We start from the raw sequence: 14,119 nt of genomic DNA on the forward strand, positions 1-14,119 counted from the left end.
TCTGAAAGTTCTGTGTCTTTCTGCCTTGAGCCTGCAGTAGATGTCTAATTCCCCTTCAAATTGTGCAGCAGGGAGTTCAGGAATTGTGTCTGTCAGGCAAACCTACCTGGATTCTGTTACCCCATTTTCAGTTTTTCAGGCATCACAATATGAAAGTAGATTGAGATTTCCATGCTTGTTTTTTGCCAAATGACACCTCAGATATTTACTTTTCAAAGCTTAATCAGCAAGATGTTACAGTGCTTGATAACTTTTGTAGCGCTGACAGTAGTAACAGTAGTCTTCCTGTAGCACCCCTATCCCCCCAAAACCATCTCCAACAGCTGTTTCTACAGTGCTGTGATAGATGAAAATAGCTGTGTGTGCTCTCAGAGAGGTACCAGGTGAGTCCCTGGGGCAGGAGGGGTGTCAAGTGTCTTAGGGGAGAGGCCCTGAGCACTGTTGGGGTTGAAAAGTGAAAGCAGGGTTGGACTGGTGAGCTGCAGCTCAGGCAGAGGATCAACTGCTGGGGAGGGCTCTAAAAAGCTGGAGCAGTGGCCGGTGAAAAGTGAAACGCCCAGGCTAGATAAGTGTCCAGCCAACCTCCAGCCAGTAAGGCACTTCCCCAACCCGGAGTCAGGGCTTTGTGCCCAAGGCGATGTCAAGCCTTGCGGACGTGTGGCCGCAGTAAAGAGCTCCGAAGTCGCAGGATGAAATGAAGAGGCGACCCTCAGTTTCTTCGGGGGGGTGGTTTTATTGGTAGGGAAACGTGCAGGTTCGGTGGAAGAAGCTGAGAGCCCCGAGGCAGGGAAAAAGCCTCGGTTTTACTGAGGGTGGGAGGGGTGAAAGATAGCAAATCAGAGAGGGATACATTAAGGATTGGCATGATCGGAGAACCCATCAAACACAGTTGCGGGAGGGACCCTGGCCCCTAACCCAATCACTCGACACCCTGGCCCGAACTCTCTAGAAAAAGAGGCAGGGGTGTCGAGTGACAGGCAGGCTGCCAGGGGTGGGGAACAAGAAAGATACATTTGGTATCCAAGACAACTGGGGAGGGGTTTGGGGATTGACACAAACTGGTAACAGGACAGGACTTTCTGAGAGAACAATGGAGGGAAAACTGAACAAGCATAAAACACACCACAACAAAAAGCAGCATCAACCTGTGAGCATTTAGCTGCTGTTTGCTGCAGCTCAAAAAGAATAAAAAGCTGGAAGCATGGAGCTATGCTGGAAAGACAAAGGTTGAGAAGGGGGTTTTTTGTTAATACTTATCTCTAACTCTCTTCCGTAGGTTGTGCAAGGCTTTTCTACTTGGCAATTTAATTATTCCTGACTGTACAGAAATACAGTCCAGCCTTTCAGATACTCAAAGAGCAGGAGCCTGGCCCTCACAGTGTCTGAGGCTGTGGTGTGTAAGGAATGTTACCTCAGTTAGTCTAGGGTAGTTATGAATATAGTTAATAGTTTTGTGTTATGGATATCTGTCCTTCTGATGGCTACTTCATCTGACAAAAACAAAAGGAATGAAACAAAGTGCTGTGAATGTTATACTGAACTCGCAAGAGCAAGAAATTGCTCACTCAGGATACATGTGTCTTGCTAGATATCGCTGCAGAGTGGAATATTTTGCATTTAGCAACTCTACCCTGCAGTTTGGGGGTCTTTGGAGAGAGCTACTGTCCTTGTATAAAGTCTGCTGAAGGGTTTGTATTGGATGTTCATAGCTCAAGAATCTGAGGCTTTCCATTTGAATTTCCTTGACTTGGTGATACAGCATTCAGAATGCTATTTGAGCACTTTTGTTTGCAAGGCTTTATCTTCTTTCCAAGGCTAGCATTTTATACTTTAGAACTGAAGGTAAAATAATAAGGTAATTATATCCAAAGCTGTTTTCCTAAGCTAATTTAAATAGAAAAATTGAACAACTTAATTGCTGTGCATTCCTTGGCTTCTTTGCTATGATCTGTAGCAGTCAACAAAGCAGATGGAAGTGGAAAAGGATTTTATTTTTGTAATGGGCTTGTTGTGCAACTTTGCAGTAAGCCAGTGAAAAAAACTAATTGAAAACTGAAATCTAGAGGAGTTTTCATGCAGATAATATTTTACATTTAAAATCGTGTGGATTTATATATTTTATGGAAGCATTAAAGAAGGTTCTGAGGGTATGTTTGGTTTTAGTGGGTTTTTTTCCCAGTTTGGGGTGAATTCTATGTTCTTTTAATAAGAAAGATGAAATTTTATACATTACCCTGAAACATAACATAATAACATTTTAAGAAGGAAAAAAGGATTTTGATAACATTTTAAGAAGGAAAAAGGATTTTCACTTCTGTAGGAACAAAACAAATGTAGGAAAGAGTTTTGTGTTCTTACTTCCATGTAAGAGCTGCATATACAGGTGAAAAATAGTGGAATAGAGGACATTGTAGTTAGATGTCTGAGAATTGGATGGACTTGAGGTTTTGAAAAACTTTTCTTATTGCTTTGTGGAAAGACAATGCTCTTTATTTCTCATGCTTTGTCTTCTTCTCAACTAATTGCTATTCCAGCTATTATGATCATTAATTGAACTTCAGATGAAAAAAACCAAAACATTTATTGCCGATTCTGCTATAGGTCTAAAGGAAGTCCAAGTAGCTTGCAAATTGTTTTAATCCATAAATGTTTATACCTATTTGTCATACATTGCCCTGCTGACTGAATGCAAGGTCCATTGACCTTTAGGACTGAAGTTTTTCATTTCAACTTACTCAATTTTGTAATATTTGCCTCCTTCTGATTGTTAATGATGAATAATTCTTCTAATGCATTTGGAATTGGCAAGAAACAAGTTTAATGCAGTTATCCTCTAACATCTATTGCCTAGTATAGTAAGGGTGTGTTGTGGAGGAAAAAGATGCTTTGCTTTTTCCTTGGCATCAGGTGGAATCTGTAGCTGAACAGTCTATGACAAAGGATTGCCATCCACACTAAACAGGACAGCAGGTATTTATTGATTTGTATTTCATGTTTCTCCAGCAGTTTCTTCTCATCTGAGACATTTAGTAAGGATGTGATATTCTAGAAATAAAACTCCTGTAACATTTTAATTTTCAGAGTAAGACTAGCATAAAAAACAAGCCCCCCCCATGATTTGATGGTTTAATTTTTGGTTGCTTCTCTTTTTTTCCTAGTATAGGATATATGCAACAGAATTCAGCTTCGTATTTGATTTTTCAGTTTTCTAAACCAATAAAACTACTGGCCCATGGCACATACAAATTGCAAGTGCAGTCTGACAAATTAGGCCAAAATGTTTGGCTTATAAAATTCCTCCTGGTGCTAATATACTGAAATCAATATGAAGTATTTGCAAGGTATTTATTTGGCAAGGAGGAATGGATGTGACTTTGCTCCCTGTGTAAATATAAATCTCAGTCCCACATAATGGCACAATGTTACAATTTTTACATGGCAGTTTGGTCAATCTTCTCAAGGCTTTACTTTACATCTTGAATGGATTCTTATCACTGTAAAATACTAATGCTTTATGATGTACATTATTAAATTACTGCACTAGAAGTAATTTCTGTAGGGCTACATTCTGCAGGTTTCTAGAGATGCTGCTTTAAAGTGTTTGCATGCCCAGACTAAATGGAAACCATTTTTTAAAAAAGTTTTTGAGACCTTTGCCAGTGATAACAAGGAGTGGATGATAGGTAATAGTCTAGAAGAGCAAACATGAGTGATTTTTATCATCTGGATTCTAAAGGAGAAGGAATAAGCTCTTTGGGGAGACATTTTGCTTCAGGAAGGACAACACCAATTGCCAAAGTCTCCTGCACTTTTCTCTTGTACTGTAAAAGAAACCCATGTAATAAACTGTCCTAGGGGGACTCTGCAACTCAGCTGTCTATTTTGACTGGAATAACTATCATATTTAATGGCCTGAAAAATTTGGGCTAAAGTGAATTTAGAAATTTCTGAATCCATTATGATGCTGGTAACACATCTTTTCTCTTTTTGAGATTCTGTCATTTCCTTCCACCAAAGAATTATCAAAGACAGGTTTCCTTTATTCATGTCATATGTATGAATTTTTTCAAGAAACAGAAGGAAAAGTCATTTTTTTTTTCTGTAAGAAAAATCTGCCTTAGGGAATATACTTTTTTTTCCTCTGTTATTTGCTGTATTTTTTTTCTTCCCCCAGTCCATTAGGTTCTTATTATCCTGCATGTTTTTTACATGGTATTTTGATGTATTTTGATACTCTGAAAAATCACAGGATTCTGTCAGAAGCCCAACACAATGGCAGTTTGTGACCAATCTTTTCCAATTCTGTTAGTGCTTTCCCCTAGTCTCTTGATTCTCTTGATTATAGCTGTCAAGAAAATAACCTGGAGAGCAGAGAAGAGTTTGGGGTTGGTTTGTTGCAAGTTTTAAGAAAATTTAATCTTCATAAGTATGTCACATAACTCATTTAAAAACCTAAAAATAATTAATCCCATGTCTATTTTTTTTCAAGTTATAAAGAATCAATTTCAGAAATCTGAGCAGGGCTCTTGCCCATACCCAGAAAGAGCTGTCTGTACTTAGTTTGCTTTTGCACTGAAGCAGAGCTGTTCCATCTCTGCTCTCTAGTAACCTCTACTTTTTAGAGTCCAATATGGTAAAATATGCCAAACAAAGCAGGGGGAAGAAATCAAACCACATTTTGATATATCAGGGAATGCTACAGGGCATGAATATTTTCTTGGAACTTATGAACAGAAATCAATAAATTGTGCTGCTTTTCCCAGCAATCTTCTTCAAAGGAGACATTTATTTTTTGCTTTCTTTTCCTTTGTTGTTGGATATTGGCTTTCTCCTTTTACTGGGATACAGAGACTTGAACAAGTCTAAAATGTGTTTCGAAAGGGACAAGCCCACAATATTTGAGGGGGAAAAATAATTTTCCTGGCTCCAAATCTTGTTTGCAACAACAGGATGCATTATCATAAGTGACAGTTCCAACTGTGAATAATAAAGATAATTTAGATTACTCCCTGGCAGCACAACATACATCAATTGATAAATTGTTTTAAAATGTGTAGAATCAGTCCATGTTAAACTAGCATGTTCTGTTTTCTCCACTTGTGGGCTGGCAGAAGATTTTTCTCCCCATTTAGGACTTTGTGATGTAGAAAAATCACATTAGCCAGACACCAGTTACTTACTGCTGTATGATGCCTGATTGATGGGGGTTATTTTACTATCATCAGATTAGAGATGAGGGGAGATAAATTAAAGAGGCAGAGGAACTCTCTTGTTGTGGTGTCTTGTGCCTGAAACTACCCCTAAGAGGATAATGAGGTTAATGCACAGCCAGGTACAAAGGTAACTTAGCAATTACTTTAAAAAAACCTGTGACTTTGTAATGGAAGTACTGTGCCAGCTCCAAGAGACAGGTAAGCAACTTTTAATAGATTAGTAGGTGATCAGCTGCTCCTCAAACAAACGTGTGAATTTGTGTTTCATTGAAGCAAGTGGTTATCCAGAGCAGCTGTCATCCTGCAGGCTGAGGGAGATTGCCAGCACAAAAGAGAATCTGAGCTTTGCCTGCTGAAGGCTCATCAAACAGCTCAGGGAAGGCTGTGGATTGTATCTACAGGCAGGTTCACTGAGCACGTAATCCAGTTTGCTTATTTTCTGCTGGTGTTGTACCACCCCATCATCCTGCTGGAGTTCATCTGAACCTCACTGTACTTGATTTTCTCTGACGATTTCCTGTAGTGGAAGTGCTGTAACAACTGCCCCTGGCTTCAAAATATGCTACGTGGGCTTAGAAAGGGTTCAGATAAGAGGAGTCAGTATTTTAACTCCTGATAGTGTTTTCTCTCTGTTTGGGAAGTGACTCGCAGTAGGACTTTGACTTTTTGGACTTCATTTGGTTGACAGATCTTGATCAAAGAAATGTTTAGAAATTATCAGACTTGTTGGGCATCATCACACCAAGATTAATGTGGGACAAATTTTTCCATGGTAAAAGTAGTGTGTAATTATGCATTTCTCAAAATACTCAATCTTTTTGCTCAATATTGGAAGGTGCAAACTTGCATCTTGCAAACTCTCATTCCCCATTTCTTCATGTTTGAAAGCTATGCAAATACTGTGACTGGTGAATGTAATTCAAGGCATAGGAAAGAGGTAATCTATTTTAAGACTAGGACACTAGGAAGTGAATAATTCAAATGATAAAATATTAAGACGTGTTTTGCAGCCAGTGCAACAATGATCTAAAATTAATGCAGAGACTTTTACTTGCATAGAATTTGGGGAACATTGGAAGACATCTAAGGAATTCCTGCTAGCAAATGCAGTTTGTGTGTAAAATCACAGCACACAGCTCTGTTCAAGTTTCATGTGACTTTAATCAGTTTCACAGTGGTGGAAGTGTAATTCAAATTAGAGTTTATACATGGTGCAATTGGCTTGCAAGGAATATCCAGTCTGTTCTGCAATCAAGTAATGAAAAGGGTCACAGCCTCATCTGAGCTTTGGGCTTTTGATGTATTTTAAGGCATTTTGCACGATGAGTAAAGGCACTGATTTGCTCCTGTTCCCAAGAGACAGAGCCCTTTTTGAGGACATGTTTTGCCCAAGACCAGCCTTAAAGCATGTTTTTGCCTGATTTCCATTTTGTAACATAATTTATCTGTCTTAACAGTCAAGCCACTCAAATACAATCATGTCAAGGGAAAAGTGCAGTTTAAGGGACCTTTAGTAATAAAATATCACAAAATGATCAGCTGTGTTGTGCAAATACTGTATTAATATTTCTTTATTATGAGATTTTTTTCTTTTTACAAAAAATTGCTTCACTAGGAAATGGTTGAATCTCTCTGTAAACAGTCTACAGTGTTTTCTTGAGTTTATTTTTAGTCTTAAATGTATTTTAAATAGTGTTGTTTATATTCTTTAGTTTTTGTAGGACTGGGGGAGAGCAGGGATGTTTTGTTTTCAGTCTGCAGACACATCTAGAATGAAATGGATTCCAATCCATATCTTTAAAATATTAATTTTAGTATTCAGTGCTGCTGCCAACAAAATTAAGGGCCAAAGTTCTTATGAATTAACATAATTTTGCAGTATTTGAACTGAAAATTTATGCAATTTTCGAATGCTGTTTTCTGATGGTTTTTTAAATGCCAAAAACACCTTTTGGCATAAAGCATGTATTGATCACTGGATTCTATTAAAAAGTAAAATGGATCATTTTATTCCACCAATGCATCTGGATTTTTACTGTGTTCAAAATGCCACTGGACTCTTTTAGCTGTAATCTTAAATGAGATGCAAAAAAGTTACAGAGCAATTTTCCCTCAGACAATCACACATGAATTCAGGAAGAATTGCCGGATGTTTTAGCTTGCCCTTATCTATTCTGTAGTGCTTTCAGTATGTAAAACTGAAGATCCAAAGAAATTTACTCCTCAGTGTGCTCACATTTTATTTTTCTGAGGATTTTTCTCCTGCTTGCTCTGCCCCACAATTGGACCTTGCTCTGGATGAGAGTCTCATCTAAAATTTGTTGCAGAACACAAAATCAAACTCAGAGTTGTGGTGAAAATACACACCCAGGAGTACACTTTGTCTTAGCTAATAACAAATTTCTAATGTAACATGATAGAATAATATTAGTCAATTTACTGCAACCTGTACTCTTAAGTCAGATTTGGTCTGAAAGGTCAGCTTTCTATAGCACTAAACTCTCCCAGCTCTTAGAAGAAATTAGTGTTGAACAGCAAGTTCAGTTAAAAACCCAATGCAGCTGAGCCTATCACCTTACAAACACTTCAAATAATGTTAATTATGTGAAAGCTGGGGATTTTTTTCTTCCATAAAGTCTCTTACTCCCATTCCTATGATTGTGTGTGTACTATGAATTAAAGGAGAAAATAATGCCACTGGAAGTTTTTTCCTGATCAGGAGTATCCTTGCATAGTAGGTAACCCATTGCTAGCTCTGTTGGTTTAATGCAAGCCAAGATATAAAGGGAAAAATAAAACAATGAAGATTTATTTTCAAAAAATAATTTAGAGATATTGGTCTTAATTCTGTCCTAAATGTATACTTTGCAATTTGGGGATGGAATAGATTTTTTTTTTTTCTTTCAGACTCCTGTTTCTAACACAAATCTGAGATTTTGGGGCTTTTTAAAGCAGAATGGTCCTGGTTTTGTTCCTCTATGTTCCTTCAATAGAGCTGGCTGAAAGATTGGCTCTGTTTTGATAGAACAAGATAGTTTGTAAAGGTCTTAGCCATCCATGGGTATCAATACAAGCTACTTAGTTCCTTCTAAATATTTTTATTAATGTTTCCTAACCAAGGGCATCAAAGTAATTGTAACTTAAACTGCTGACTTGCAACTGTGGTCTTTTTTATTCTGGAATTTTTCCTTTTCTCGAACAAAAATATTTTGCAACAAAGTATATCTCCTCTTTCTGAAAACACCTGTTTAAACTTGGGATTCTGAACACTTTGTATCTGTTTTACTCTACTTGAGTGAAATGTGAAAAGTTTTTTTTGGAAATGAATACACAGATTTAAGCAGTATTTTTGACTGCTATTGATGTTACTTTGTTAAACTTGAAACTTTAAAGCTGTTCTGTTTCTCATGTTCCCTTTTTCCCTTATTATTGTTTTTATAATGCTTTTTTCTCTTTGCCACATAAGAAAAATAAATAGACAACAGAACCTCTGTGTTCTGCTAGTCAAATGCTGAACACATACAGTCTTTATGCATTGCAAGTAGGACATGAAGTCCAGCTGGTGTTGATTTCAAAAAGAGGACACTCATCAACCATCCTCTTTAATAAAATGGTACAAGAACCCTCCCAGTTGTGTTGACACTGAAGATGTCCCCAAAACAATAAAACTGCAATGAGATGGCAAAAATAGCTGTGCCTTTATGAATGTGCATTTTAAATGCGTAATCTTTGAACAATTGCATCTTTTTTGGCATTGTGTAGTATGCAAGATCCATGATGAAGAGACAGATGCAGGGATATGTGATCTTAGCGCCTAAATTCAGGTTCACAAACAATGCTATGATTTTTTTATGAAAATCCCACTAAGCTACAATGTTTCTTCTCTTGTTTTCCTTTATAATATTTTAGAGTAGTGATTTCAAAAACTCGTACTACATAATGTATGAGAAATAGGAGTGCAGAACAATAATGAAATTCCAAGGTAGATGTTAAGTAGTCTTGACTATTTAATTCCACAACTTGGCTTAGGACTGGGCTGGGTATGGCATAAAAGACAAGATTAGTACAAGGAGACTCATAAAGGTAGGCTGATATCCTCATCTCACACTGCTCTTTTAAATGAGATGGATTAACAATTGTCAGGGAGGGGAACATCAACTTATTTTGCTGCTGAAGTTGAGATCTTTCCTCTAGCAATCTCTGATAGCAAACAGTCAGTGCATAAACCACAGGTAAAGTGTGTCCTTGTAAATCCAACCTGTTTTGTTGTCTCTTCCCTTTGGGTCATCTGTTACTTCCTTTGTCCTTGTTTCCTCTTCTTTTCCTAACTCTTTTCAAAATCCCCTCTACTCTGTATTTTTATCTATGTACTTTCATAAAATTCCTTTCTATCCACCCTAAGCTTGTGGATATGAGTGTTTGCTAGACTTCATTTATTGCTGGCAGTGTTATTTTAGGCTTTTGCTGTCAGCTGTGCAAGAGGCTTCCTTTACCCTATTTGCTGGCATATGGCATAACCAGATTTCAGGCAGCAAGAGCGCAGCCAGACATGGCAACAAGTGGCTGAAAGAAAAGGAGATTTCTGCTCCAATTTCAGCAAAAGCAGGGATTTTGATTTGTGTTGCTGTTTTGCTTATTGCTTCCTCAGTTCTGGATGCATTTCTGCTGTTTGTTTGAGTTTAAAAATCCCAAATACCTACATGAGTTAACTCTTGGATTAATCTGGCTAGTTAACTCTTGCTGTACCTCCACAGAACTGTGAAGTTATATGCAAAAAATGCTATCAGTTCTTATGTTAATTTGCATTTAATATGAGAAAGAGATTTATTATTCAAGTCTCAAAATTTTTTTGGAACTTTATCTCATTGGAGATGCTGAATCATTCTTTTGAAGTGAGTGTAATGCTTGCTAGATTTCAAATAAGATAATAAAGAATGTTAAAATTTGCTTTAAATATATAATTTATATGCTATGAGTTCTCTAACATAAGTATGACTGATGTGGGTGTACACTGAGAAACAGTATTTCTAAGAAGAAAAGAACTAATTAAATCCTCCAAAATGTCACATTTAGCATTAGAAAAGATTTTTGTTTGAAAAGAACAAAGGCAGAAAGTGGTAGAAAGTGAGCTGTTTGTAGCTGAATTTATGGTTTCAAACCTAAAAATAATAACTTTAAAAACCTTGTCCCCCTCATTCGAATAGATAACTTTTATCATTGACTTTGCAGCTAATACCAAGAAATTTGTTCATTTGCATTTCGTGTAGAGAAGCCAACCCTGCATTCCTTAGGCATCTGTTTAAACAAAGGGTGATATCAGATCAAGGGCAAAGCTAAAACTGGAGTAATTTGCTTTACATGGAAGAGGTAAGTAAATAAATATCCCACCATACAGTGTCATTGCAACATATGACTTCTGTCAACCTACAGCTGATTTAAACAGCTCCTGAAATCTTAATCTGTTTCTTGTCTCTCCCAGTTACAGTTTGCTCTCTCTAGCTGTCCTAATCAGTCATTTTTAAGACCCTGCTAGCAAATAGGCAAGTGGAAAAAGAAAAAATGAACCCTTGTACTTCCAAGGTGCTCCTTTTAGCATACAAAATGTGTATCTAAACTTGTAAAGAGGCCACACAAACAGCTCAGCAGAACAAAAGGTGAGAAAGCAAGTTTTTAAGGGTGAGTAACAGCTATCCTATGAAATGCTTTTTGCAATCAGGTATCATTCTAGGAATTTCATCATTTTCTTCAATCCTTTGTGCATATCTTAATTTTCAGCCAAGCAGCTTTTAATGGGGAATTTTTCTGGTTTTGTTTCCTTGCAGTTCTCACATTAATACAGAGGAAATGTATCCATGTTGAATGTGTTTCAGTATTATTTACAATAACTAATCCCAAGCATGCAGTACTTCCAGCTAATGAGCAATATAGATTAAAGGCAGATGTTTGCTGAAACCATGAATTTGGCATTTATCTCGTAGCAACATTTAATCTGTGCTGTATGTTTACTTCTTGGTATGTTGGTTGCCAGTGGTTGCAGTTCTTGTCTGTTGTGGTTTAAATTTTAAAAAAGCCCTCCATCTTGGAATTGCAGAGTCAGAGAATATCCTGAGTTCAAACAGGCACACAAGGATCACCAAAGTCCAGCTTCTGTCCCTGCACAGGACACCCCAAGAATGCCACCATTTACCTGAGAGCATTGCCCAAAAGTTTCTGGAACTCTCTCAGGCATGGTGCTGTGACCACTTCCCTGGGAAACCTGCTTAGTGCCCAGCCACCTTCTGGGTAAAGAACCTTTTACTAATATTCAATCTAAAACTCCCCTGGAATCTTGTGCCCTTCAGACACATAGAAAAGTAAAACTGATCAGTGTTTCGTGCATTTCGCAGAGAACACAAGGAGGTCTGATAGCCAGAAACTGCTTGAGGCTGAAACTCAGCAGGAATTTGGTTCTGTCTGAAACAGCAGGAGTGAGCTGCAAAGTTTAACTTCAGAACAAGTTGTGCTCTTCTTGTTGACACCTAAATGATGTTGAGCATGTTTTAAGCTTCTCCAGCAAACAGAGAAGCAGGTGCATGTGTCACTACATGAATCAAGAGGTTCTGAGGAACAGTCGGCAATTGGTCTGATTACTTATTGTCATCTGACCATGCTGAGATCCCCTCTCAGAGCTCAGGTCTAGTCAGTGCCAGGAGCTGAGAAGTTGGTTTGTGTTGTGCTGTGTGAACACAAGACAGAGGGGATTCCTGAGCAAACAAGATATCAGAAAGCACTAACCAAAGGCCAGTATTTAATGAGTTCTAATAGAAGAATAAAAAGAAAATGGGTAAGAGAAAAACAACTTGTGACTGGGAAACAAACTGAAGCAGAAATAACCAGCACTGGTTTCAGCTGAACAATAACCAAAGCTAGGATATGAAAAGAAAAGAAATTGAAAAACAACTTAGAGGCATTGACACAACAGGAATTATTTGGAATTATTTTAAGTTAGAGGCAGAAGCAGAAAGACAAATGATTAGAGGAAGCTAGGAGCAAAGACAATTTCAGGGAAGCTTATTTTGTGTGATGGCAGTGGTGAACAGGATTGCATTGTCCTAGCAGACATCCTTTAGCTTTGTTAAGGTAGAGAAGAGATTGTAGTGGGATGGTAGGAGGTTTTTCAGGGGCACTGTTGCTTTGTGTTGCTAACATTGGCCATATACTAATCTAAAATTACTTGCCATATGGGTACATTAGTTTTTTTCTTGAATATCAAAAGCTGAAAGACTACAAAAAGAGATCAAAGGAAGATAAAATATTGTGCTGAATTGTCTGCTGTTTCTGCAGCAAAGACGTTATTTAGAAAAGTTGAGTGAAAGAGAGGAGATTGATGGGTATTTTACTGTTTTGATGTTTTCTTTAGGAACATTATTCTTAGTTTTCTTACTGAGGCTATCTTTTGCTTGGTGGAACAAATATGTTGTTTACTTGCTTATTGACATGGGAGGGACTGGCTACCCAGAGGCAGGTATTGAAATGAGCAGTGAACAGCAGAGAGCCATTCCACCCACCTGTGTGGGAGTGTGAAAGCACATGTTTGTTACCCAGCTCTAAGGATCAATTGCTGAGCTGATAGCAGGAACCATTAGCGGGCAAAAATTAATTTATTCCCTATGCTTCACCTAGCAAGAAGTGGGTGGTTGGAAAAATACCTTGTCATTGCAGAAGGCTAATGACTGATTACTGATGTCATTATAAAATCAAAGACAGGATTTTTCCCTTCGTGTCCTTAGGTGAAAGGAGGCTAAAAGGTGCAGCACCCAGAACAGCACACACCTCTTTCCTTTTGGATGGTTAAAATAGACAGCTCTGTTTTGCCCAGCCACAGGTTGTACTGCCCTAGTTCTGTGACCTGTTTGCTCTTTATTCAACAGATAAGCACCCATGACTTTTTTGAAAGTAATACAATAATAACATAAACCTTTACAAATTAGAACAGTTATTGCTTTCAAAGGGATGCTTAGACTCCACTCTGAGGTGTGCTGAATGTTAAATAGTCACTAGGGGGATGTAGGAATTCTGGATGGAAGTTGGGTTCATCTTGAATGAGTTTTTATTGCAGCATTAAAATGTGATTGCTTCATCAAGAGCAATTTTTGAACTTTACCTGAAAATATTGCACTTCCTGTAATATAAACTTAAATATACCCTCCTTGGCATTTCTTTTGAAAGCTCAGCTGGGCTTTTTGCCTGAGCAGTTTCAGATTAGTTTTAAGCAATAGCTCTTTCAAATATAGTCTCACATATGGCCCAAATTCTGGGAAATGTTTACTCCTTTAACTTATTTTTTTTTAAATGAAAAGCATCTGAAGGTCATTATCATCAGCAAACCTTGAACTAAAATGCTAACTGTACCTGCTGAAGGGAAGGCAGTTTTTAACCTCCACTTGTGGCATGTGGATGGTACTGACAAGGGATTGCCTTGTCTGTTCCTGACGGCAGGGGTATGAGAGACCATAATGCAGCTCTGCAAGAGTAACAATTCCAGCACCAGCAGCACAGAGAGAGTTCAGCTCAGTACCAGTCAGAGATGGATTTGCAGGTATGTTGTAGTGTTCTCTGGATTGCACAAGTTCTTCACACCTGTTACTGTTTTATAGAATGCACTATTACCTTTTAGACAAGAGCTGAATTTTGCAACATAAAAAGTCTGTTTATGATCTGCCAACAGGCTCAGCTGCTTTTCATTTAAAGCATAAAAAAGAAGGATTACTATTAAAGGACAAACCCAGGAAAAATGATGTGAGATACTTACCAAGAAAATGGAAAGAATGTATGGGTCTGAAATGGGTGGCAAAGAATAACACAAAGCTTTCATGGTCTGATAGCTATGGAAATGTGTGAATTTGTGCCTGGTGAAAGCAATGAAG

Source organism: Agelaius tricolor, unplaced genomic scaffold (assembly GCF_023055355.1).
Source record: "Agelaius tricolor isolate 1412-34295 unplaced genomic scaffold, bAgeTri1.0.p SCAF_10, whole genome shotgun sequence".
In the NCBI taxonomy this organism is placed as follows: Eukaryota; Metazoa; Chordata; class Aves; order Passeriformes; family Icteridae; genus Agelaius; species Agelaius tricolor.